This window comes from Marmota marmota, unplaced genomic scaffold (assembly GCF_001458135.2).
Source record: "Marmota marmota marmota unplaced genomic scaffold, marMar, whole genome shotgun sequence".
In the NCBI taxonomy this organism is placed as follows: domain Eukaryota; kingdom Metazoa; phylum Chordata; class Mammalia; order Rodentia; family Sciuridae; genus Marmota; species Marmota marmota.
The window spans coordinates 22,147,478-22,172,387 of record NW_026000153.1 but is presented as its reverse complement, the minus strand read 5'-3'; the positions used below and the strand labels follow the sequence as shown (position 1 = coordinate 22,172,387).

General features: G+C 36.3%; 1 long non-coding RNA gene across 2 annotated transcripts in view; it reads left to right on the top strand.

Moving 5' to 3' along the window:
* LOC107146242 overlaps positions 1-24,910 on the top strand; it is a 126,571-nt gene that overhangs the window by 37,044 nt on the left and 64,617 nt on the right. For both annotated transcript variants that reach the window (XR_007341749.1, XR_001504017.2), the window contains exon 2: positions 7,305-7,387. This is a non-coding gene — a long non-coding RNA (uncharacterized LOC107146242). The remainder of the gene's footprint in view (positions 1-7,304; positions 7,388-24,910) is intronic.

Sequence of the window (24,910 nt, the reverse complement as noted above, 5' to 3'; positions counted from 1 at the left end):
AGGGTACGATCCTTTCCTCTGACCTTCTAGAACGAGGTTAGACACCAGTCCACTATGAATGTCAGTGTAGAGATTCATTCTCTTCTCTGATTATTTCCCTGTGGAGAGAAATGTGAGGTTTGTCATCCTGAAGAAGCTGTTGCCCGGCAAATGGCACCCCTATCCCTCAGAGCCCTTTGTTCCTGGAAGATCTCTTGGGGGAACCAGAAGGGCTTATAGCCTTCCACCCGGAGACTGACATTAATTGGGACTAGTTAATAACTTCAGTCATTTACTAGCCCTGTGATCTTAACCTCTTCTTGGCCTCAGTTTTCCTTGATTGCACAGTGAGTTTAATAGCAACTATTTTGCAGGGTAGTCATGAAATCCAACCAAATAATTAAGAAAATACCTAATACATGCCTGGGGCTCAGAGAATCTGGAAATTTCATGGCTATTTTATTAGTGCTGTTCTCTTCTCCTGAGGATGCTGCAGGTCAGCACCCTTCTCAGACGGGCAGATGCAGGTAGTTGTTGGTATGAGGCAATGCTGCTGCTTCTGGCTCTCAAGGTGGACCACCTGGGCTGGAGCACTTTGTCAAACTTGTCTCTCACCCTGTGGCTTCTCTTAGTCATTAAAGGCTCATCAAATACAGGGTACCACCGGTACAGCTGATCACAATCATGGACCAGCACCACTACTCTTTTATTCTTGCCATTCTCCATAAATGTTCCTAAGCTCCAATTAAGCTGTAAAATATGCCTTCATCAGCACTGTGAACAGGAATGGCTAATTTTAGATGTTCATGTTGGTCCAAATTTGGACTTTTATGATAAAGCTCCTAAGAGCAACTAAGCTAAAAATCTTTGTATTATATTTAAATTTCTGTCCGATACAATGCCTAGAATTGAAGTGCTGGTCAAATGTTTAACTTTATTTAAAAAGACAGAACTATTTCCTATGGCAATTCTACTGTTCTGCATCCTTAAAAGCAATGGCAGAGATTTCAATGGTCCCATATCCTCACCAGCCCTTGCTTATCTATCCTGTCAGACTTTTAAATTAATTTTAGATGTGCTGTGGGTGTGTATTTTTTTCTCTTTTAATTTGCACTTCCTTAAAGAGTAATGACACTGGGCATCTATTTATGTGCTTAAATGCAATTTGCATGCTTTGTTTCATGAAATTTCTATTCAGATCTCCTGCCCTTTTAAACCATGCTTAATAAATAAGTATTTTTTTTCTATTTGGAAGAAAAATTCTTTATCAGAAATATTTTCTATTTTTTGTAACTTATTACTTGATTTTAGCTTATTAATATGGTCTTTTGATAAGCATAAAGTTTTAGTTTTGATAGACTTCAAGTGATCAATTTGTTCATTAATAGATTATGCTTTGGGTGTATATCTAAGAAATTACTGCCCAAAGCAGATCATAAAGATTTCCCTGTATTTTCTTTTAGGGGTTATATATAGTCTCTCATCTATTTGGAGGAATTTTTTTAGTATGGTGTTGTTATTTACGGTGTGAAATTAGGTTTGTTTGTTGTTCCAAATCTATATCCAGTAGATCTGGTTTTCTTTGTTGAAAACATAAAACTTCCCCAATTGGATTGCCCTGGTCCTTTTGTTGAAATGAATACATTATATATGTGTGGGTTCATTCCTGAGCTCTACTCTGTTTCATTGAGCTAAATATCTAGCCCTAGACCAATGCCATACTTTCTTGATTAATCTAATTTTATAGTCAAAGAGTAAAATTACTCCAATTCTGCTTTTTTAAAAAATATTATTTTGAGTCTCTAGTTCTTGGCATTTCCTATCATATTTTAGAATCATCTTGGTAATCTCTAAAAGATGTCCCTTCTGTGATAGTCCTTGGATTTGTGTTGAATTTATAGATCTAGTTGGAAGAACTGACATTAACAATATAGTCTTACAAATTCTAGGCTTATTTATTTAAAATTTCATCAATGTTTATAGCTATCAGAATACAGGTCCTACACATATTTTTTGCAATTTACCTTTATCGTTGAATACTTCTCTAGTGCTACTGTTAATGATATTGCTTTATAAATTTAATTTCCAGAGTCTTATAGAAATACATTTGTTTTTTGCATATTGACCTTGTAGTATTTGACTAACCTTGATAATTTTCTGTTCTAGCAGCATTTTTGTAGGTATTTTAGGGTTTTTTTGTGTAGTCATGATTTAAACCTTTCACTCCCAGAATTCTTTCACTTCATTATATTTCATATTTCATTCATTTCTTATTTTTCCCTCTTTTTCTCCCTTCCTTACCTGTCATTCTCTCTTTCTCTGTCTCACCCCCCCCCCCTTTTTTGGTGAGGGGTGGGTTGGAGATTGAACCGGCATAATCACTGAGGGGTGCATAATCACTGAGCCACATTCCTGCCCTTTTAATTTTTTTTTTTTTTTTTTTTAGACAGGGTCTCACTAAGTTGCTTAGGGCCTTGCTAAGTTGCAGAGGCTGGCTTTGAACCTGCAATCCTCCTGCCTCAGCCTCCTGAGTCACTGGGATTACAAGAGTACACCACCACACAAGGCTCTCTCTTTCTCTTATTCTTTCTTTTATTATGGGTTGGTCTTTTTGTGCAATGTGAATAAAAGTTCTGAGAATGGAAGCCTGTGGCTTGTACCCTATATTAAGGGGGAAATACAATCTTTCCTGAGTATTTTTGGGGATTGGTTCTAGGACTACCAAGGATATCAAAGTCTGCAAATGCTCAAGTCATTTATAAAAAAAAAAGGTGCAGTATTTGCATAAAACTTTTGTACATACTCCTGTATGCTGTGTTTTATATTATTTTTTTTTATTAGTGCCTTATAATTGTACATAATGGTGGGATTCATTATGCCATGCTCATACATGCATATAACATAAATTTGATCAAACTTATTCCCTGAGAACTTTCCTTTCTTTTCCTTCCTCTCAATCCCACATTTGCTTACTGTATTTTACTCATCTCCCTTTTATTATTTATTTATTTATTTATTTAGGACCAGGACTTGAACCCAGGTTGTTTAACCACTGAGTTACATCCCTAGCTCTTTTAATTTTTTAATTTTGAGACAGGGTCTCGCTAAGTTGTTTAGGGCCTTGCTAAGTTGCTGTGACTGGATTTGAGCTTGTGATTCTCCTGCCTCATTCTCTTGAGCCTCTGAAATTATAAGCCTGTGCCACCATGCCTGGCCTTTTTATCATTATTATTATTTTAATTAGTATATTATAATTTTATATATAAAGGGGATTTATTGTGGTTTATTCATACATGAATAAACAATATTTGGTATATTTTATTCCTCAGTGCTTCCCCATACCCTCCTGTTCTCTTTCCCTCTTGAGCCCCTTCCTCTACTCTATTGTTTCCCTGCCATTTTTGTGAAATTTCCCCCCTTTCTAAAACAATTTCCTTGTTTTCCTCTAACTTCTGCATGATAAAAAAATTGACACTTGACTTTCTGAGTTTGAATTATTTCACTTAGCTGTTGTTCTGAAGTTCTATCTATTTAGCTAAAAATAATAATTTTATTTTTTTAATGGCTGAGTAATACTATACTGTGTATATATAATACATTTTCTTTATCAATTCATCTAATGTTGGTTACCTAGGCTGGTTCCATAGCTTTGCTATTTGTGCTGTTATAAACATTGGTATGCATGCATTGGTATGCATGATATTCATTATAGTAGGCTGATTTTAAATCTATTGGATAATCCTGTATGCTTTAATTCATCTCTAGATTAGTTAGAATATGTAATACAATACAAATGCTATGTTAATAGTTACTATACTGTATTGTCAGGAAATAATGATAAGAAAAAATGTCTATGTGTGTTCATTATGGATGCATTTTTTTTTCTTTTTGAGAAAAAGGAAAAAGAAAGTTTATTACTTTACTAGCAAAAGAGAAACACAGGGGACTCCTGTGTTTCTGCCCATCAGCAGGACAGGGGGCTTTTAAAGAGGTGATTTAAAGGATATATTCCCTGTGTTCTTTGTTGTAGTTGTAATTCACTTGTTAATTTAGGAGATAGTCAATTCTGAGATCTTCTGGTACCATCCTCAAAGTCTGGATTACTTCGATCCTATGGTGGCTGTGTACTCAAGGACAGATAAATCTGACTAAAATGGATAAGAAAGGTAATCCTGTTTCCTCTGAAATTAGAGAGATTAGGGAGGAGCAGGGAGAGAGGAAGAGAAAGATACATGTCCATTTAAAAAATAACTTGCAGTGGCAGAACAGCAAGGGTTATATTCAAAGCATAAAGTGGACCACAGTTACATTTACCCACTGTCAATTTCTACATTTCATTTCTGTGGAAAAATGGGTGATGACATCTCCAAGCTGCTTCCTGCTGAAAGAGGGCAAAGTTGGGGGAAGTGACTCAAAGTTCTTATTCCCTTCAGGTGGGCCATGGACAGTTAAGAGTTTTATCAACAGAGCAGTTCAGAGGTCCACAGTGGCAGATGTCAGGGGACTGGACAAGGCACACATAGGACAGGGATCATGCTAAGCCAACAATAAACAGGACGGCAAAGCATTACTTTTTTTGTAAGCAATTAGCACAAAAGCAATTAGTATTTCAACCAGTCTCAGAAAATCATGAATTCATAAACATATAAATGAAAAACAGATCAAGTTTATGAATGTATGAGGTTAGGAAGATTTGTAGGTCTATTTGTAGGTCAGGCTCAAATTAATTCAGGACATACTTGCAGCTCTAGAGTCCTTTGTGATCATTATTATTAGGCACTTCCACACAAGGATCCTTTTTTTATAGCCTCCGACTTACTTTTGGTAGGGCTGACACAAGTGTACATCTTAACATTTAAACAACAACAACAACAAAACATTGTTCTTCGTTTTAAATGTCCGTATAGGACTCTGCTCAGGCAATACTTCCCTGCCAGGTGTTTAAAACCAGGTAGGTCAAAACTAACTTTGTTCCTATCTACTCTTAAGAGTCAGCTGAGATTCCTCAGAGATCACTATTGGGGACATGTGCATATCCTCTTGACTCCTCTAGCTTCTTTACCAGTGGTGACATCTGCCAGGATGGGTCAGGGTCCTGCTGGCCATACATGGTTCTCTTGGAAGCATCAGGGACATTCCCCTTTACAATGACTCTTCTCTTTGCAGAATGTGCACTGGCTGGCTTTCTGTTCTCTAGGGTTCTCTCAATCTTCCTGATCAGCTGATTGGGTGACTCACCAGAGTTGCAGGGCCCAGAGAAGGGTCCTGGCTGACCTTAGAGGGTAAGGGCCAAAATGTTGGTTGCTTTCTCCTTGGACCTTTTACTTCCTTAACTTTGGTCTCTTTGAGTTTTTGGTTTTAAACCCAGCAGGCCAGTTTTACCAGTCCTAAAGAGAGAGTAACAGGTTATAACTTCAATAGCTATAATTTTACAGTTACCCCTTTTATTTAATTAAGATTAGTTTTAGTACTGGAAATAAGCATTATATACTATCTGCCCTGTAGATAATGACTTATTATCTCAAATTAAACCAGGTGTTTGTTTGTTTATTTTTGAAGCATTACCTCTGCAAAATAATAACAGGCAATAGTTATAAAGTTTACAAAGAAAGTAACAAAATGAAGTGAACAGAGCAAAACCATGTTCAGTTTGTGTAATAGCTATAAACTAAGAAAAATTCCTTTTGTACTCTTGAACTTTTACTTAGATATGTATTATATCCCCTGTTTGAGATCACAGTAATCTTTACAACAAAAATCAATCTTTTGAACACAACTTTAAATGAGCTGAAGTCTAACTTATTTTCAAGCCATTCTAATATGGAGTGAGGTGGGAGACAGAGCCTTATCTCAGTTAAGCTGAGGCTCTTCACAAATAACACAATACAACATTATATCTGAAACATGAATCAAAGGAAGGCTAAGAGAGTTTTTACCTTTCTTTCTGTGGAAAAAGTGGCAAAATGCTTCCATGTTTTACAAGTAACCTTTAAATAGATCAGGATCCTCTTATAAGCTTTCAAAAATGCATTTCAATTCCAATTCCTATGTAAAGAGTAACACTAAATTTTATATATAACTTATACTAGGTTACTTTGTCCAACTATAAAACATCAAATGACATAAAAAATCCCGACCTAATTGGTTATTGCTATACAAATCTGAGACGTTTGCTACAGGTAATCTTAGTTTGGCAAAGTGCTCTCCTAAGCTTTACATTTAACTATGTTTTAACTTTTAAAGTACAATAGAATCCAGAGTGTAAAGTTACAATAATCACAAGTCTGCATGGGTTAAGAAAAATCAAAGGATAGCCTAAACCTCTTATACATTTAGGAAACTGTGTTTATGATTAGAAATTGACTTAGTCAAAGCAAATAGATATAAGACAGGTCTTCAAATGACAGTGTGGCCCTTCTACATCAGATATAAAGTATAAAATAGGCCACTTATTTTACTTACAGTAACTTACATAAACTTTCATTTTACAAACTTTTTCATAACACTTAGGTAACTCTTAGATATTGTTCTTAGATGCATACATACACCTAGTCACATATATTTAGGGTGTCAACAATATTGTTTTAATTAGGTTGTAACCTAAGTAAGAGTTGTATGTTTAACCAGTTACATAGTAATAATTTAAGACTTTAAAACAGGTACAAACTCTAATTCCTTTAAGGCTTAGCTTTCCCAAGTAATAAAACCTAAAAAATACAAGAAAGTTATCTTGATAGATAAGAGCAGACTTGCTTCATACCAGTATATTAAAGTTAAAATAATTTTGATTGTGCTATTTAAAGCCATTTAATCACAAACACAAATTTTTGAGATTTACCTTCTGCAAGCCTATTATGACTTATTTAAACATTCATAATTTTACCTCCTTATTTTGTCCTCTTTTATTGTGGACTTTAGCCCAAGAAAATTACCAGACAAAATACTTTCTCATTCAGACACATTTCTTTTACTTTCTAATTTTCTGTACTAAAATATATTTCTATATCTATAACTTTCTTTTATTTGTTCTAGTTTTGGACCTTTTCTTAAATTCATATTCTGAAATAATCCTTATGAATGTTACCTGTGCATTTAAGTTACACAACAAATTTCATCCCAGGAGAGGGATTAGACAATCTGGGACATACAAAAACTGTGTCTTGGGCTGTGGCTGTGGCTCAGTGGTAAAGCACTCACCTAGCACATGCAAGGCCCTGGATTTGATCCTCAGCACTACTTAACAATAGATAAAATAAAGGTATTGTGTCCAACTACAATAAACAAACAAACACAAACCCCTGTGTCTTAACTTTTTTCTCTCCCAGGAGGCAACCAAGATGTTGGTGCACAGGATATTTTTGAGCCTGACCTGTCTGCCTAATCATTACCATGATGCCATCAACTTTAAGTGAGTTCCCTACTGTCATTTGTACTTTTTATCATACTATGCATATTGATATTCAATGGGGAGGGCCCGCTTCCCTGAAAATCCTTTTTCAGAGACTTCCTACAAAACATGTGTTGGCTTCTGTCTTTTTTCTTTTCTGGGTTCAGTTATTTATTCTACCAGTCTCCCCAGGCATTTAGTTTGATGGGATACTGTTATAGCAAGAATTGCTCTGCCCCAGTGAAGAATATCCCCTGGCCAAATGGGTGTCCTGTAAGATCTTTAAAGGAGAGACTATTCCTGTCTGTAGGCCAGAGACTGACAATTGTGGAATCTATTGCCACATCCTTTATGGCCAGCATCCTCCAACCTCCATGGGCAAAAGGGACTGGAAGACAGGGCAGAGGCCAGGTTCTCTTTGGCCATTTTCCTACAGCCAGAGATCGATTTTCTGGGATTTAATTTCTTTCTTTCTTTCTTTTTTTTTTTCCTCCAGTTTTGGGCTAGTGCTTTTGACCACTTGATCTTGATCTGCAGCTGCCTGGGGCCAGGCTGAGAAAGAGTTCTGGGAGTGCCAGTACTGGGTTTTTAAAATATTTAAAACTTTTTAACCCTTTCTTCTGATGTCCTGCTATCCTTGCATACCAGAGGCAGTGCCTTTTGTCACTTTCAGGTTCCTGAAAATTCAGACTGCTTATCATGTAATTGCATAAATGTATGTACATACAGAATCTCTTTCATGTACTTTACCCCTGACAGACCAATATCAATGTCAAGATTGCATAATGATTCAGAAAAAAAAAACATTCAAAGGGCAGATTGTGTTACAGTAAACCATCTTTCTCTTAGACAGGCTTATATCTATAGGTGGCCCATTCAGCCAAGATCTCTCTGCTCAAGAGACTATTAGTAAGAACAAGGCTCATGTCTAAAAGGGCTAATAACAGATAAAAAACAAACAAACAAAAACAAACAAACAAACAAAACACACAGATGAGAGAGGATCACCAAAACCAAGGCTAACAGATGGGAACCTTTAAAACAGACAGAGCTATATATACAAATTTCTTCCACTTATTTTACCTTTGCAGACCAACTCCAAATGCAAGATTGTATAATAATCCACAAAACTATTCAAAAGCCAGATCATTACTGTAAAATATTATCTTAGACAGTGTTATACCTATAAGTGGCTCTTCAATTCACTTTACCTCTGACAGACAAACTTCAATTGCAAGATTGTATAAAAAGGAAACACACAGAGAAAACCATAGAGGAGCCCCAAAACCATGGCTATCAGATGGAAACCTTTAAATTGACCCGTCAAGATTTTCCCCAAGAGACTACCCATGCAATATTCACCGTATCTTTAAAGGGGCAATAACAGATACAAACAAAAACACAGGCAACCAGAGGGAATTTCCAAACCCAAGGCCACAAACAGATGGGAACCTAGAACATATCAGAAGGATCCCTAGGTTCTTGAGTCCCACTTAACTATGACTCCTAGACCTGTGGCATCACATCTGTCCCTCTTTAGAGGGACCAGCTGTGTGGAATCATGGGTCCCTGCATGTACACTGAGGGACTTACCAAATGGCCAAGGGGGTTGTGACTTTACGGAGTTCAGTGATTGATTTTCTTTTTCTCAAAGTGGACTATGATGGAGCAACCTATACCATTCAGGGAGAGAAGGCAGGAGTTCCCTGAAGCAAAAGGAGCTTCAGCAGCTGCTGGGATGGTCCCTCAGTCTCTCCTTTTACTCACAAGAATAACTCCTCCAGTTGAATTGGAGGAAAACTAATCTATTGCCCAACTCTCCTGCAGTTGGCTCTTAACAAGTTCACCAGCCACCTTGCATCCTTAGCAAGATGGACTTGGTTCTTTGGAGAGACAGGCCTGTCCAAGAAAGCTGGAGCAGTGGCTACTCTCAGGTCCCATTTAGGGTACCAAATTTGTTGCAAAAAACTCAGTCTTTATTCCTGATGCCAATCCAATAATGAGGACATGGTTTTGAGACAAATGAAAAGGAAGGTTTATTGCTTTGCTAGCAAAGGAGAAACACAGGGGACTCCTATCCCAAAGGCTATGATTCTCCGGATGCAATTTTTCCCTCAATATTTTCCAATCCTGGTTGGCAAACAATGAATATGGAATCCACAGATGTGAAGGCCCAAATATAGTTCTTCTCACTTAATATGATTTTACTTCTAGGCTTTTAGTAGGTTAGATTTCTCAATTTATCAAAATTCCCTTTATTCCCAGATCACTTGGAGTTTCTCTATTGCTTGAGTATTGAATGTCTTCAAATGATTTCAGTGCACTCAGTGAGATGATGTCACAATTTCTTTTATTACTCTGTATAATTAGCTTCTAGTGATTGATTTTTACAATTGGTATTAGATTGGTATTAGAATAATGCTGGCTTCAAAAATGAATGATGAAATGCTCCTTCCCTTCTCTGATATGGAAGAATGTATGTTAAATTAGTATTGTTCTTTCATTAAATATTTGGCAGAACTTACCACTGAAGCCACATGGACCTAGAGTTCTCTACCTAGGAAAGCTTCAAATTGCAGCATTAATTTCTTTTAAAGATGTAGGGCTATTAAATTTATGTGTTTTTCTAGGTTAATATTTGGTTGTTGTATCTGTCTTCAATGAAATTTTTAAATTTCATCTAAGTTGTTAAATATATTTTTATAAAGGCATTTGTAACATTTTCTTATCATTTTGATGACTCTAGGATCTATGGTAATGTTCAACTTTTCATTTCTTATATTGATAATTTGTGTATTCTGTCCTTTATTTTCTTTGTGATCTATATGGCTAGAGGCTTATTGATTTTACTGATCTTTATCTAGCAACTAGTTCTGGTTTCATTGATTTCTTCTTATGCATGTTTATTTTCCATGCAACTAATTATTGATATTCTCTTTATTAATTCCTTTCTCTGCTAACTTTGTTCTTTTTTGAATTGCTTAAGTTGGAAGTTTAGATCAATAATTTGAAGCCATCTTTTTCCTCATCACAATAAATTTAATGCTATAAATTTCACACCAAGCACTGCTTTAGTTCTACTCCTGATATTTTTAGATATTGTGTTTTCAATAACTTTCCATTGAAAAGGTTTTTAAACTAACTGTATGGATTCTTCATTGACCCTTGATTATTTAAAAGTCTGTCTTTCAATTTCCAACTATTTTCAGAGTAAAGATTCTTAAAATCTTTCTGTTTTTCATTTGTATTTTAATTTCTTGGCAGTCAAAGGAAAATATTCTATGAAATTTCAATCCTCTCAAAAGAGCTGAGACCTATTTTATGGCACAAGCTGTGGCCAATAAGGGTGAATATTTTGTCTGAACATGGGGAGAAGGTTTATTCTGCTATTGCTGCATGGAGCCTGCTGTTATGTCAATGAACACAGGCTGATTGGCAGTTGTTTATGAAGTCAGGCTGTTTGGTGGTGGTCTTAGTCTATTTTAACCATAAGTACTTCAGGTATCTTTGGATCATAGGGCTCATGAGAACACCTTCCACTGCAGACTGAGTTTGTGACAGATGCTTCTATCTTTCTGGTTTCTGATCAAGACTGAAGGCCATTTAGTTGAGTCAATTGATAGGTCAATGCCTCATATTAGAATGTGAGATACAAGGTCTCTGAAATCCCAAATCCCTTCTAGAGTTAGGTGCCTTTCCTTTCAGGATTAAAATATGGTGCACAGTGTTGCATCTCATTTTGAAAGTGAACTGTGTGTTGTTTAGTGGAAAATAAAGAAGGTCAAGATCTTACAGACCATGTTCCAGCAGAGAGCTGTAATACTTCTGATACAGTGGCTTTGACCGGACTCACCATCTGATTAAGTTTTTAATAATCTGCAGTCATTCTGCAAGAACTCCATGGTTTCTGTGAAGGTCTAATTGGTGAGGTAAATGAGATTCTGATACATATTTTGGTCTTTCTGTCTTTCAAGTATTTTAGAGTGACATTAATTTCTGCAATTCCCCCAGAGAAGTGAAACTGATTCTTGTATTACTTCCAATTTGTATCTTGGATGGAACTGGGAATTTCATGCCTATGTATATATACAAGAAAAATTACTAAAAATTATTTATAAAATAATGCAAGTTCTTATCAAATGAATCAGTAATGGTAGCATCATTGAGGTATATGTTACTGATAAATGTCAAAGTAAGGATGAATATTATTGTCTTTATGTTGATTGAAAAAAACAGAAGAAAATGTACAAATTGTATAATTCCATTGATATGAAGTCCACAAAAAATAAAAACTAATTAATGATGCTAGATGTTAGAAAATGGTTACCTTTAGGGAGGAGGAGTTTGGCTATTAACTCGGAAGAGTCTTGTGGAAACTTTCAAGGGTGCTGTTCTAGATTTTAAACTGGGTGGATTTATACACAAATTTTTATATATAAAATTTCATTGAGATACATTAAGATTAGTTTGTTCACTGTGTTAAAGCTCTATAAAAAGTAAAACAAGAGAGGAGCAGAGAGAGAAGGAAGGAATGGGGATAAAAGGAGAAAGAGAAGAAGAGGAAAAGGTGGAGGAAGTGGAGGAGGAGAGGAATGGGGTAAAAGTAATGTTTTTTCCTTTGCATTGTTATTATCTTTTCAGTGCTATTTATTCTATACTAAAAATGCTAAGTGAAAGAAAGTAGACAAATTGTCTCATTTCTGGGGCAAATGCCAGGGGACATGAGGACTTGGCAAGTTCATATTTGGAAGGACTGAGTGGTGTGGAAATATTAGGTGATGCTAATCTCTTTACACTGTACTCCATGAAGTGTTTATTCTGTATTTCCACATGGACCCTGAAGAAATGATCTCAGAACCCTCATTTTCCACTCTTCCCTCTTCTGTATATTGACTTCCTCTCTGTTGCAGGTGTTACCAATTAAGACCTTCAGTCTGCATGGACATGATCATTGATGGTACTAAAGTGGTTTTGGTGTAGCAACACTGACCTGCACCTGTCCTTAGAATCCAGCCATGAGCTGTTGCCTTGCCAGGTCTCATGCAGATGAACTTCTATCTGCCTAGGACAAATCTTAGTGAACATGATTTAATAAAGCTTTCAAAGTAGGTGCAGCATTTCAGTTTTGATTCTCTCTCACCTTTTTTTTTTTTTTTAATTTGGTTGAATGAAATGCGAAATTTGTCAAGCCCCCGCACCTACCTAATAAAAAGTCTAGTGGACATAATGGAAAGGGCAGCCTTTCTTTGGAAGCTGGGGATAGTTAGGTCCAGAAAAAGGGCAAATAAATAGATAAATGCCCTCAGTTGTACCCAGTAGTGGAGATTCTTGAGAGTCCTCGTCACAGCACAGGTTGGTAGAGCTGAGGCTGACGAGGTAGTGACAGCTGCTGGCCTCTGAGTGCTGCTCTGTCATGGACCATCTCCAGGTACCTGGCAACTACAACTGGAATGTCATCCAGAGCCCCACCAGAAGATAGGTTGTTGATTTTGCTGATTTACCATCCTTAAAGCCAAAGTCATCCACATTTTTATTGGTGTTTTAAATTCCCACTTACTGTCTCTTGGCTTTTCTCAGTGCTGATATTTGCCACATGGACAAGATCAGGCACACATGTACTTCACTAGGTCTTGGCCCCAATTCCTAATGTTTTCCTCTGGTTTTAGCTCTGCAAACCACTGGAGCTATGGGCAACTTCCTGCAGCATTGAAGGAAAATCTGTAGCCTTTGTGGTTGAAATCAAACTCTGAGCTACAATCTGCCCAGACCTCCTGCCCAACAATAGAACTCTATATTTTATAAACTCCATGCCTTTGAAAGAAAGGCAAACCCAAGAAAACAAAGAAATAGGGAGAGAGAGGGAGAGAGAGAGAGAGAGAGAGAGAGAGAGAGAGACCCCAGAAGACACATATATACACACGTGCTCCTTTTCTCTTGCTACATGATGCCCTGCACTTCCCTGGGACTCTGCCAACAGATGACATCATCAGATGAGGCCCTTTGCACTTCACCTTCCATAAATGAGTCAAGATCAACCTCTTTTCCTTAAAAATATTGCCCCATCTCAAATATTTCATTATAGGAATGAAAAATGGACAAATATATAATCCTTCACTTTGACTGTGTTTCACCATGTACAAACTCTTCCCAGAACTTATGTAATAGGTTGATAGATAGATAAATAGAGTTATTAGGTCACTATGACAAACTAAAAGGCAGCATATAATGATTGTGTTATGGACTGAATGTTAAAATTCCTCCAAATTTATCTGTTGACATTTTTACCCCCAAAGGGATGGTATTTAGTGGCTGGGACCTTTGGATGGTAATTAGCTTTAGATGATGTCATGGGGTAGAACCCATAATGAGATCAGTGCTCTTATAAGAAAAAGAAGGCTGAGGGTGTACCTCAGTGGTGGAGAGCTTGCCTAACATTTGAGAGACCCTAGGTTTGATTCTGAACACTGGGGAGAAAAAAAGAAGAGATGCCAGAGCTTTCTATCACTCTACCATTTGACATAGCAAGAAGGTACCACCTGAAAGCCAGGATGGACCCTTACCAGAACCTGACCCTGCAAACACCATGATCTCAGACTGTCCACCTCTAGAACTGAGAAATAAGTACCTATTGTTTAAGCCACCCAGTTTATAATATTCTGTTATATCAGTCCAAGATGACTAAGACAGTTATAATAATACCAATATGAACAAAAATGATGGCAATAAACATTTACTGAGAGCACGGGATCCAGGCATCAGGATGAACACTTTTTGTGGGTTCTTCTACTTAAGTCTTACAACAGCACTGCTCTACAGGGTTGAAGACTATCCCTATTCTACAGATGGAAACTGGCCTTCCTAGGAGACGTGATCTACTGTAACAACAAATGGACACTATGATAGAGAAAAGATGCACACTCAATATAGACACAATGAATTTTTAAAAATGCATTAGAGAGGAGGAAGTCATTTGCAGAGATGACAGGATATCCCTTTGCACCCCCTTCTCAATGCTCTCTACAAAAACTTTTGACTTCATTTAATCTTATTTACCTCAATAATGACCCTATCAGCAAATATAGTCATATTAGATGTTAGAGCTTCACCATATAAAGTTTTGAGGAACACAATTTCATCTATAACACTGTCCAGCTCACTTAGTCTTTGTAGAGGGTCTCATTTAACAATTGATTGAAAGTAATACCCTGGAGGTTGTAGGAGGAAATAATGTTGACCTCACAGGTAAGCAAGATTGGTCTTAGAAACCTGGTTGCCTATTACTCTGAGATGGGAGTGAAGAGAAGAAGTGAACAAGAAGAGGGGAAAATAATGAGAGCAGTGAGAAGAGAGTATGAAGGTATTTCCTGTCATCTCTGCAAATGATCTCCTCCTCTCCAATGCATTTTGAAAAATTTATTGTGTCAATATAGATAGAGTGTGCGCCCTTTCTCTAGCATTGTGTTCATTTGTTGTCACAATAGATCACATCTCCTGAGAATGTCGATTTTATGTCATGTTCTGTGATTGGAGCTTGGAGAGGTATACAAACGCCTTAGTCACTGTTTCCTTACAGTATGAACTCAGAGATTCATGGAAGGGATTCAAACCTGCAGAATAAATTAAAGCAAGTACAATCAGCCTGTAATACCTGTGCATTTTGAGAAATAATAAAACATTTGTTCAAAGTCTAATACTAATGATATGTGGCTCAATGATTCAAACATGAAGGAAATTTTCAAGGTGGATTTCTCCTCACTGTCTGACATCATGACAAAATTTAATAATTCAGAAAGAAGGGGTATTTGTCCTAATTCTCTGCTGGAATGTTAGAATTTCTGTCTTTTACTGCTTGATCATCTCTTAGCTATGGTAAAGGCAGGAGAACTGAAGAATTCTTTTCTTTCCTATGTAGAAGACAAAATATAGGTAGTTTGGTATTGCTGATGCTCCACATGGGAGATTGTGGCCTCATTGAAATAGCAAATAAAAAGAACTCTAGAGAATACCATCAGAGATCTCTTGTTGGTCCATTTTTGTGTGTAGAAACTGGAGTGATATAGCTTATAGAGCTTCCAGGAAACCTTTGAACTTTGAGTAACTTTTTAAGAGCCCTGTTTAACTTTCACAGGCTTTTAGCTATCACCTACTAGTGAAATTTCTGAAGACCAGGAAAGCTAAATGATCCTTCTTCTAAGTTTTCCAGAAACTTCCAAAACTACAGATGCTGGATAAAGGAGGGTAAATGGAATGCTTTGAACTCAGGAAGAAGAAAGAGTACAGGGTAAGAATATACACACAGAAGACTGTATTTTAACTGTGTTTTCAAGTATAAGTACCTTATGAAGGATAACCTCAAAATCATTAACTGGCATCTTGACCTTGACAAAAAATGAGAGGAATACTCCCTTACATCTATTCCAGAGATGATTCAAATTCCTATGAGACACAGTGAAGCATTCATGAGAATTCACCTATCCTGGAAATTCCATCATACTTGGTATCCCCACTAAAAGTTCAGATCAGTTCATATAAATGATAAACTGGAAACTTGTGTTTGAGTTCCTTCTTATTAACAACATCAAAAGGATTGTTAAAAAATCATGACTCAAGAGCTGGGGCTGTGGCTCAGAGGCAGAGCGCTTGCCTGGCATACGTGAGACACTGGGGACCATCCTCAGCACCACATAAAATAAAGTTATTAAAAAAATCATGACTCAAAAGACAATCAAATGAAGAAATGTGAAATAAAGTGAGTGACTGATAACAAATTAATTTTCCTCTATGGAATTAATGCCATGAAATTTTCTCCAAAATTGGTCCCCATTTCAGGGATGTTGTATTCTCCTAGTATCCTATGATTCCTCAACTTTCTTGACTCTGAGCTCCTTATGGGCAGAGACTGTGCCTCATTTGTCTTTTCACTCCTGGAAAAGATAGTTTGTATGAGCAGTGGATAATGTTGATGGCATTTGGAGGTGGGGATGCAGGGAGGTAATTAGGGTTAGATTAGGTTATAGAGGTGGAGCCTTCATCATGGTATTAGTGGTTTTACAAAAAGAGGAAAAGAGGACTCTTCCTGGCAAACTTACTCTGTCTTAACTCTGCGATACTCTCCATCATGTTATGATACGGCAAAGATTCTCACTAGATGTCATGCTCTTGGACACCGCATCAAGATGCCATGGTCTTGGATGTCCCATCACATAGAAACATGAGCTAGACACACTGTTCTTTATAATTACCCAATATGTGGCATTTCCTTGAAACAACAGAAAACAACTAAGATAGGTACTAAACCTTTTGGTTTTATTTTTATCATCTTGAAAAGATGGAAAATAAACAAGCTCTTTCAAAGTTTTTTGAATATGAGAAATAGCATATGTAAAATATTTAGCACAAAATGTGATACGTAGCAGGTATTTAGCAATGGAAGAATGACAAATCCTCAGACATCAGAAAAATCACAGCTTCAAATATGGGGGCATTTCAGCTTTATCACACTCCACATCTTTATTTTCAAGAGTTTCAAACTAGAGGAATGACACAGAGGTTGGTTTAGTGTCTGGCATGTATCAATGTATTTCCAATCATGCATATCTCTCACTTGTTTATAGGAGGAAGGTTGGCCAGCATAGATAGCTTTGTGGCATGCCTCACCACCAAAGCCTTTTTTGAAAAAGAGTACTTCAGTGCCATATGAAGGCAACCTAGGGGATCATTTTCAGTAACTTATTTCACTTAATTCTGTTTTTTGTTGGATCAATGGCAGGCTTTTATTTATTTTATTTATTTTTTTTTAAGAGAGAGTGAGATGAGGATTTTTAATATTTATTTTTTAGTTTTGGCAGACACAACATCTTTGTTTGTATGTGGTGCTGAGGATCGAACCTGGGCCGCACGCATGCCAGGTGAGTGCGCTACCACTTGAGCCACATCCCCAGCCCCAAATGGCAGGCTTTTATTAAACCCAAAACTCTGCCTTCATCTCATTCAAAATCTTTCTTATTGCAAGGGGAATGCCAATTCCTACATTCAACCTTCACTAACCCCTCTTCCTGGAGACCTGAATGTCACTAACAGCAAGAAATCTAGCTCTCGAGGTTCTTTGACTCATTCCAACTCAGAATAAGTTGTAAGACATTTGGAAGGCACTGCCACCCAACTCTGAGGTCACTCAGCTAATGCCTGAAATCCAGCAGTTATGATGGGATATCTTCTTGTTCCTCTAGTTCCCAGGGAACTCCCAGGCCATGTGCAATTGCCAAGATGAGGATTAAGAGACATGTCACATCTGTTTAGCTAGACAGCTGAAAGACTAGCTGCCAATACTGATCCTACTTTTTTTGTGCACATAAGTAAATAGAAACCACAAATAAAATGACTTTTGTAGAAATAGAATATAGTTTCTCTGGTTTAGGAGGCAAATATAAAGCAGAGAAGAATGGTGGAGAGTCAGTTTCATAGCTTGTTCCTTAAAGTCTGAATTCACACCTGCTTAGCATAGTGCTCTGCCATGCAGCTGATCATATTTTTAGTGCGTGGAAAGAAAAGTGCCACTTTGATTTTAGAAATGTACAGGTAAGAGATGATACCAATATATCCAGAGAGATGACCAAAGCTTTATACACACTCTGAATGCTATGCCAGGGAGTTTTAGATTTTCTACTTCATGGAATACTCCCTTGTGTCAGAGGAGGTAATCCACATCTTTCTTACTCAAAACCACAATCTCTTTCCCACATGAGTCAGCCAGTAGGATAATGGTTTCTAACTTTAAAGACTGAACTTCAACAAAGAGATGATATCAGCTAGGATTAAGTTTGGCTGCATATAAGAGACCGGAATAGAGTGGTCTAACCAAACAAAGCACTTTTGTCCATAAGACAAAATCCAGTCCATAAGTTTTATCAAGCTCATATGTAGGTTCTTTTGTTGGCTTGAGCCATGTTGTTCTGGTATTTCCAATTTTTAAATTTATACTATATTTTAGCAAAAAAAAAAAATCGCAAAGAAATATTAATTTTTGAGCTTCTCATATATCAACCACTGGCTGACTCTGAATAGTGACCTTTTCTTTAGCCCATGCACATCCCTACAGGAACTCTTTATCTCTCTTCTGTTACTTCAGGTCTGAGACTGAAGTTCTGTGGCTATTCACCTCTCAACACACTCTCATCATTTATATTTTAATCAGCCAGAATCCTGCTGACCTGTGAGTTTGCATTCTCTGGCTTATAAATCAACTTCTGTATTAGTTTCCTAGGGCTGCAGCAACAACATACCACAAAACTGGGTAATTTGGAAAAACAAAAATTTATTATTATCTTATAGTTCTAAAAACTAGAAATCTGAAAGCAAGGTGTTGACAGTACTGCACCTTTGACATCAATAGGAGAAGATTCTTTCTTTGCCTCTTCCAGCTTCTGGTAGCTTCAGACCTTCCTTGGCTTAAGGGTTGCTATCATACCACCCATCCCCCACCTGTGTCTTCACATCATTTTCCCTCTGTGAATGTCTCTGTGTCCAAATTTCCCCTTTTGAAATAGGATGCCTGCCATATTGGATCACAGTCCACTTTAATGATCTTATTTTAACTTAATTATCTACAAGATCATATTTCCCAAAAGGGTCATATTTGCAGATACTGAAGATTAGACTTCAACATCTTTTGAGGGAATGCAATTCAAACTATAACTTCCATACCTCCTCTGAGCTTACCTTTTTCTAATCATTTTCCCTATTGTGTATTTTCTTGCTTTTCTCTTAATTGTAATTAATATCCATATTCTATGCTTATTCATTCTACACTAAAACTTGAAATTCATTGAAAATGTTATCTCTCTCTTCATCTTGATAACTCAAAACCAAGTTACCTCTACCTAAGATACAGCTCATTTAATTTTTTTTCCAAAGAACCATTTGGGTGAGAATAGGATCTTAACATAGGGCAATATATCATGATAGTGCTGCCTGGAACCCTGTGCTGAGGGACTTGAGAATCGTGTTGTTCTTGGTGATTGGTAGTTCTGAGATTGACTTGGGATGTCTAATTTGGTGGCAGGGGCAGAGAGGATTGTGGTGGCATGCAGTCTGCACAGTGTCCATCCTTGACTTGCTCTACGTTAAATAATCACTGGGGGTTAGCTGTGTTAGGGTTAGGGTGATGCCTATCTTTATAAGTGAGGAAGAGACTCTTGATGACATCTGACCACAATACAGTGTGAATAGTTTTAGGAGCTTCTAAGAAGTAAGTTGGTTTTGGGTGACAACGACATGATCATATTTGTATAAAATCTGAAATAATTGATAAAAAGAAACCCCTAGAATTAATAAACAATTGCAGCAAGGTGGCAAGATACAAGGTCAGTATATAGAAATTTATCAATTTCCTACATGTAACAATAAACAAGTAGAATTGGAAATTAAAACACAATACCATTTAAAATTCTTGCAGACTAAATAATGCATTTCTAAATACCACAAATTACAAGAAAGAAGAAGTTCAAAGGTGAAAAGATATTTTGAGCTAAATGAAAATGAAAACTCAACTTATTAAATTTGTGGGATGCCATAAAGCAGTGTTTAAATAGAAATTTATAACATTGAATGCATGCATTAGAAAAGAAGAAAGATCTAACCTTCCTTCCTAAAAGACTAGAAAAAGAAGACCAAACTAAACCTCCTCCCAAAAAGAAATAATAAAAACTAGAACAGAAATCAGAGAAATTGAAGACAGAAAATACATTGAAAAAAATCAACAAAACCAAAAACTGGTTCTTTGAAATGATCCATAAAATTTACAAGACTCTAGTCATGCTAAGAAAAAAATAGAGAGGATAGACATTGCTAAAGTCAGAATAAAGGAGGCGGCATCACTAAAAATATCATGAACAGTAAAAAGATAAAAAGAAATACTATGAACAAATCTTTACCCACAAACTTGATAACTTGATACTCTTTATGAAATGGACCAATTCCTTTAAAGATAAAATTTGTGAAAACTCCTACAAAAGCAAATAGTCAATCAAATAGGTTAAAAATATTAAAAACTGAATTAATAACATTCCAAAAGAGAAAGTACCAGCTGAGATGGCAACACTAGTGAATACTACCCAAAATTTAAGAAATTATGCTTAATACTCTGTAATATCTGTCAGAAGACAGAAGCAAAGGGAAGACACTCCAAGAAACATAGACCAATATCTTTTATGAACATAAATGTAAAATAGCAGAAAAAATCAGCAGAGAGAAGGGAGCAGTGGGTGGGGCAATGGGAGGTGAAGGGAAGGTATGAGGGAGTGAGTTAGAACAACATACATTCCATGCTTTTATAATTTTATCAAAATGAATTTTATTTATAACTAAAAAGAACCAGTAAAAGTCCTCAAGAAAATATGAGTGATTTGAATCCAACAATGTATAAACAGACTAATACACCAAGGCCAAGTGGGATTTATCCCAGGTATATAAGGCCTGTTTCAACCTTTGAAAATCAACCGGTGTAATCCACCACATCCACAGGGTAAAGATAAACATCAGTACAATCACATCAATAGATGCAGAAAAAAACATTTGCCAAAATTTATTAGTAAACAAGGAACAGAGGTAACTTTCTCAACCTGGAAAGCACATCTACGAAAACCCTACATCATTCTTTTTCAAAAATTTATTTATTTATTTTTCTTTATTAAATTATTTATTTATTCTAATTTGTTATACATAATGGCAGAATGTAATTCATTTCTTATTACACATATAGAACACAGTTTTTCAAGTCACTGATTGTACACAAATTATTTTCGCATCATTTGTGTCTCATACATGAACTTAGGGTAATAATGTCTAATTCTAATATCTATTGTCTAATTAATTTCACCATCATTCCTACCCCCTTGCCCCCTCTTCCCCTCCTTTCCCTTTGCCCTATCTAAAGTTCCTCCACTCCTCCCATGCTTCCCGCCATTGCCATTATGAGTCATTATCCTCATATCAAAGAAAACATTCGGCCTTTGGTTTTTGGGGATTGGCTTACTTAACTTAGCATTATATTCTCCAACTTAGTCCATTTACCTGCAAATGTCATGATTTTATTCTCTTTTAATGCTGAGTAATGTTTCGTTGTGCATGTATGAATGTATTTATGTGTGTGTGTGTGTGTGTGTGTGTGTGTGTGTGTATACAAAGTTTCCCTATCCATTTATCTACTGAAGGGCATCTGTGTTATTTCCATAATTTATTGAGAATTGTGCCGCTAAAAATATCGATATCCCTGTAATATGCTGTTTTTAAGTCCTTTGAGTATAAACTGAGGAGTGGGATAGATGAGTCAAATGGTGGTTCCATTCCAAGTTTTTCAATGAATCTTTATACTGCTTTCCAGATTGGCTGTACCAATTTGCAGTCCCACCAGCAGTGTATGAGTGTGCCTTTCCCCCCATATCAATGTCAACACTCATTGCTGTTTGTATTCTTGATAGCTGCCATTCTGATGGAGTGAGATGGTATCGTAGAATAGTTTTGATTTGCATTTCTCTAATTGCTAGAGATGTTGAACACTTTTGAGAAGTTTCTGTTCAGTTCCTTGGCCCATTTATTGATTGGGTTATTTGTTTCTTTGGTGTTAAGGTTTTTCAGTGCTTTATGTATCCTGCAGATAGCACTCTATCTGATGTGCTTGTGATGAAAGATTTGGTTCCATTCTGGAGGCTCTCTATTCACCTTACTGATTGTTTCTTTTGCGGAGAAGAAGATTTTTAGTTTGAATCCATCCCATTTGTTGATTCTTGGTTTTAATTCTTGCACTTTAGGACTCTTATTAAGGAAGTTGGGACCTAATCCTACATGATAGAGATTTGGGCCTACTTTTTCTTCCATTAGGAGCAAGGTCTCTAGTTTAATTCCTAGGTCCTTGATCTACTCTGAGTTGAGTTTTGTCATGATTAGAGATAGAGGTTTAAATTCATTATATTATGTATGGATTTCTAGTTTTCATAACATCATTTGTTGAAGAGGCTATCTTTTCTTTGATGTACACTTTTGGTGCCTTTGTCAATATAAGATAACTGCAATTATGTGGGTTAGTCTCCGAGTCCTCTATACTGTACCATTAGTCTATAGGTCTATTTTGGTGCCAATACCATGCTGTTTTTGTTACTATTGCTCTGTAGTATATTTTAAGGTCTGGAATAGTAATGCCACCAGCTTCACTCTTGTTGCTAAGGATTGCTTTGGCTATTCTGGGTCTCTTACTTTTCCAGATTAATTTCATGACTCTGTTTTCTATTTCTATGAGGAATGTCATTGGGATTTTGATTGGGATTGCATTGAATCTGTATAGTGCTTTTGGTAGTATGGTCATTTTGACAGTATTAATTCTTCCCATCCAAGAACAAGATAGATCTTTCCATCTTCTAAGATCTTCTTTTTTTCTTTAGCCTACTGTAGTTTTCATTATAGAGGTCTTTCACCTCTTTCATTCAGTTGATTCCCAAGGTTTTTTTTTTTTTTTAGGCTATTGTAAATGGGGGTGGTTTTCTTAGTTTCTTTTTCTGAGGATTTGTCACTGATGTACAGAAATGCCTTTGATTTAAGGGTGTTGATTTTATATCCAGCTACTTTTCTGAATTAATTTATTAGTTCTAGAAGATTTCTGGTGGAAGGTTTGGGGTCTTCTAGATATAGAATCATATCATCTGCAAATAGTGATAATTTGAGTTCTTCTTTTCCTATCTGCATCCCTTTAATTCTATTCGTTTAATTGCTCTGGCTAATTTCAAGAACTATGTTAAATAGCAGTGGTGAAAGAGGGCATCCCTGTCTTGTTCCAGTTATTAGAGGGTATGCTTTCAATTTTTTCCTTATTTAGAATGATATTGGTCTGGCGCTTAGCATAGATACTTTGCAATGTTGAGGTATGTTCCTGATATCCCTAATTTTCTAGCGTTTTGAACTTGAGGGGGCACATTTTGTCAAGTGCTTTCTCTGCATCTATTGAGATGATCATATGATTTTTAATTTTAAGTCTATTGATGTGATGAATTACATTTATTGATTTCCATATGTTGAACCAAACTTGCATCCCTTGGATCAAATAGAATGAATCCTACTTGATCCTGGTGCACTGCATTTTTTATTGTATTTGTATTTGATTTGCCAGAATTTTATTGAGAATTTTTGCATCCATATTCATTAGAGATATTGATCTGAAGTTTTCATTCTTTGATTTGTCTTTGTCTGGTTTTGGAATCAGTTTGATATTGGCCTCACTGAATGTGTCAGGAAGTGTTCCCTCTTTTCCTATTTCATGAAGTAGTTTGAGGGGTATTGGTGTTAGTTCTTCTTTAAAGGTCTTGTAGAACTCAGCTGTGTATCCATCTGGTCTTGGGCTTTTCTTGATTAGAAGGCCTCTGATGGCGTCCTCTATTTCCTTGCTTGAAATAGACCTGTTTAAATTGTGTTTATCATTCTGATTTAGATTGGTTATATCATATGCCTCTAGAAATTTGTGAAGGCCTTAATATTTTCTATTTTACTGGAGTACAAATTTTCAAAATAATTTCTAATTATCTTCTGTATTTATGTAGTGTCTGTTGTTATATTTCCTTTTTTTATCATGGATGTTAGTAATTTGAGTTTTCTCTCTCCTTCAGTTTATCAATTTTATTTCTTTTTCAAAGAACCAACTTTTTGTTGTCAATTTTTTAAATTGTTTCTTTTGTTTCAATTTAATTGATCTCAGCTCTGATTTTTTTTTTGAGCAATGATTTATATTTCCATTTACAATAAACATTCATTATGAGCTTTCTTTGGGAGAGTTGAGACCCATTCTTTGCACAATGTTAATTTCTATATAGAGTGTTTAGCTTAGCTTACATAGTAAAGGAATTTCCTGAAATAAATGAATTCTCTGCAACCTGCCAAAAGATCATTAAAATAACCATTAAGTCTCCTTAGAAGATAAATATAGAAAGAAGCACTTTTATTATGACTTGCTCAACAGCTCGAGTTACCTCAGTTATTATTCTCTCTGAATAAATAGTTACCTACCACATAATTGCCTTGTTTCAGCTATGAACTTGGAGAATTATTTAAAAATAGGTCACAAATCAGTAGGTAGGTGGGAGAGTATGGGGTGATCCACCACTAATTTCAGTTTTTTTTTATTGGTTGTTCAAAACATTACAAAGCTCTTGACATATCATATTTCATACATTAGATTCAAGTGGGTTATGAACTCCCATTTTTACCCCAATTACAGATTGCAGAATCACATCAGTTACACCTCCACATTTTTACATGATGCCATATTAGTGACTGTTGTATTCTGCTACCTTTCCTATCCTCTACTATCCCCCCCTCCCCTCCCATCCCATCTTCTCTACCGCATCTACTGTAACTTATTTCTCCCCCTTGTTTTTTTTTTCCCCATTCCCCTCACAACCACTTATATGTAATTTTGTGTAACAATGAGGGTCTCCTTCCATTTCCATGCAATTTCCCTTTTCTCTCCCTTTCCCTCCCACCTCATGTCTCTGTTTAATGTTA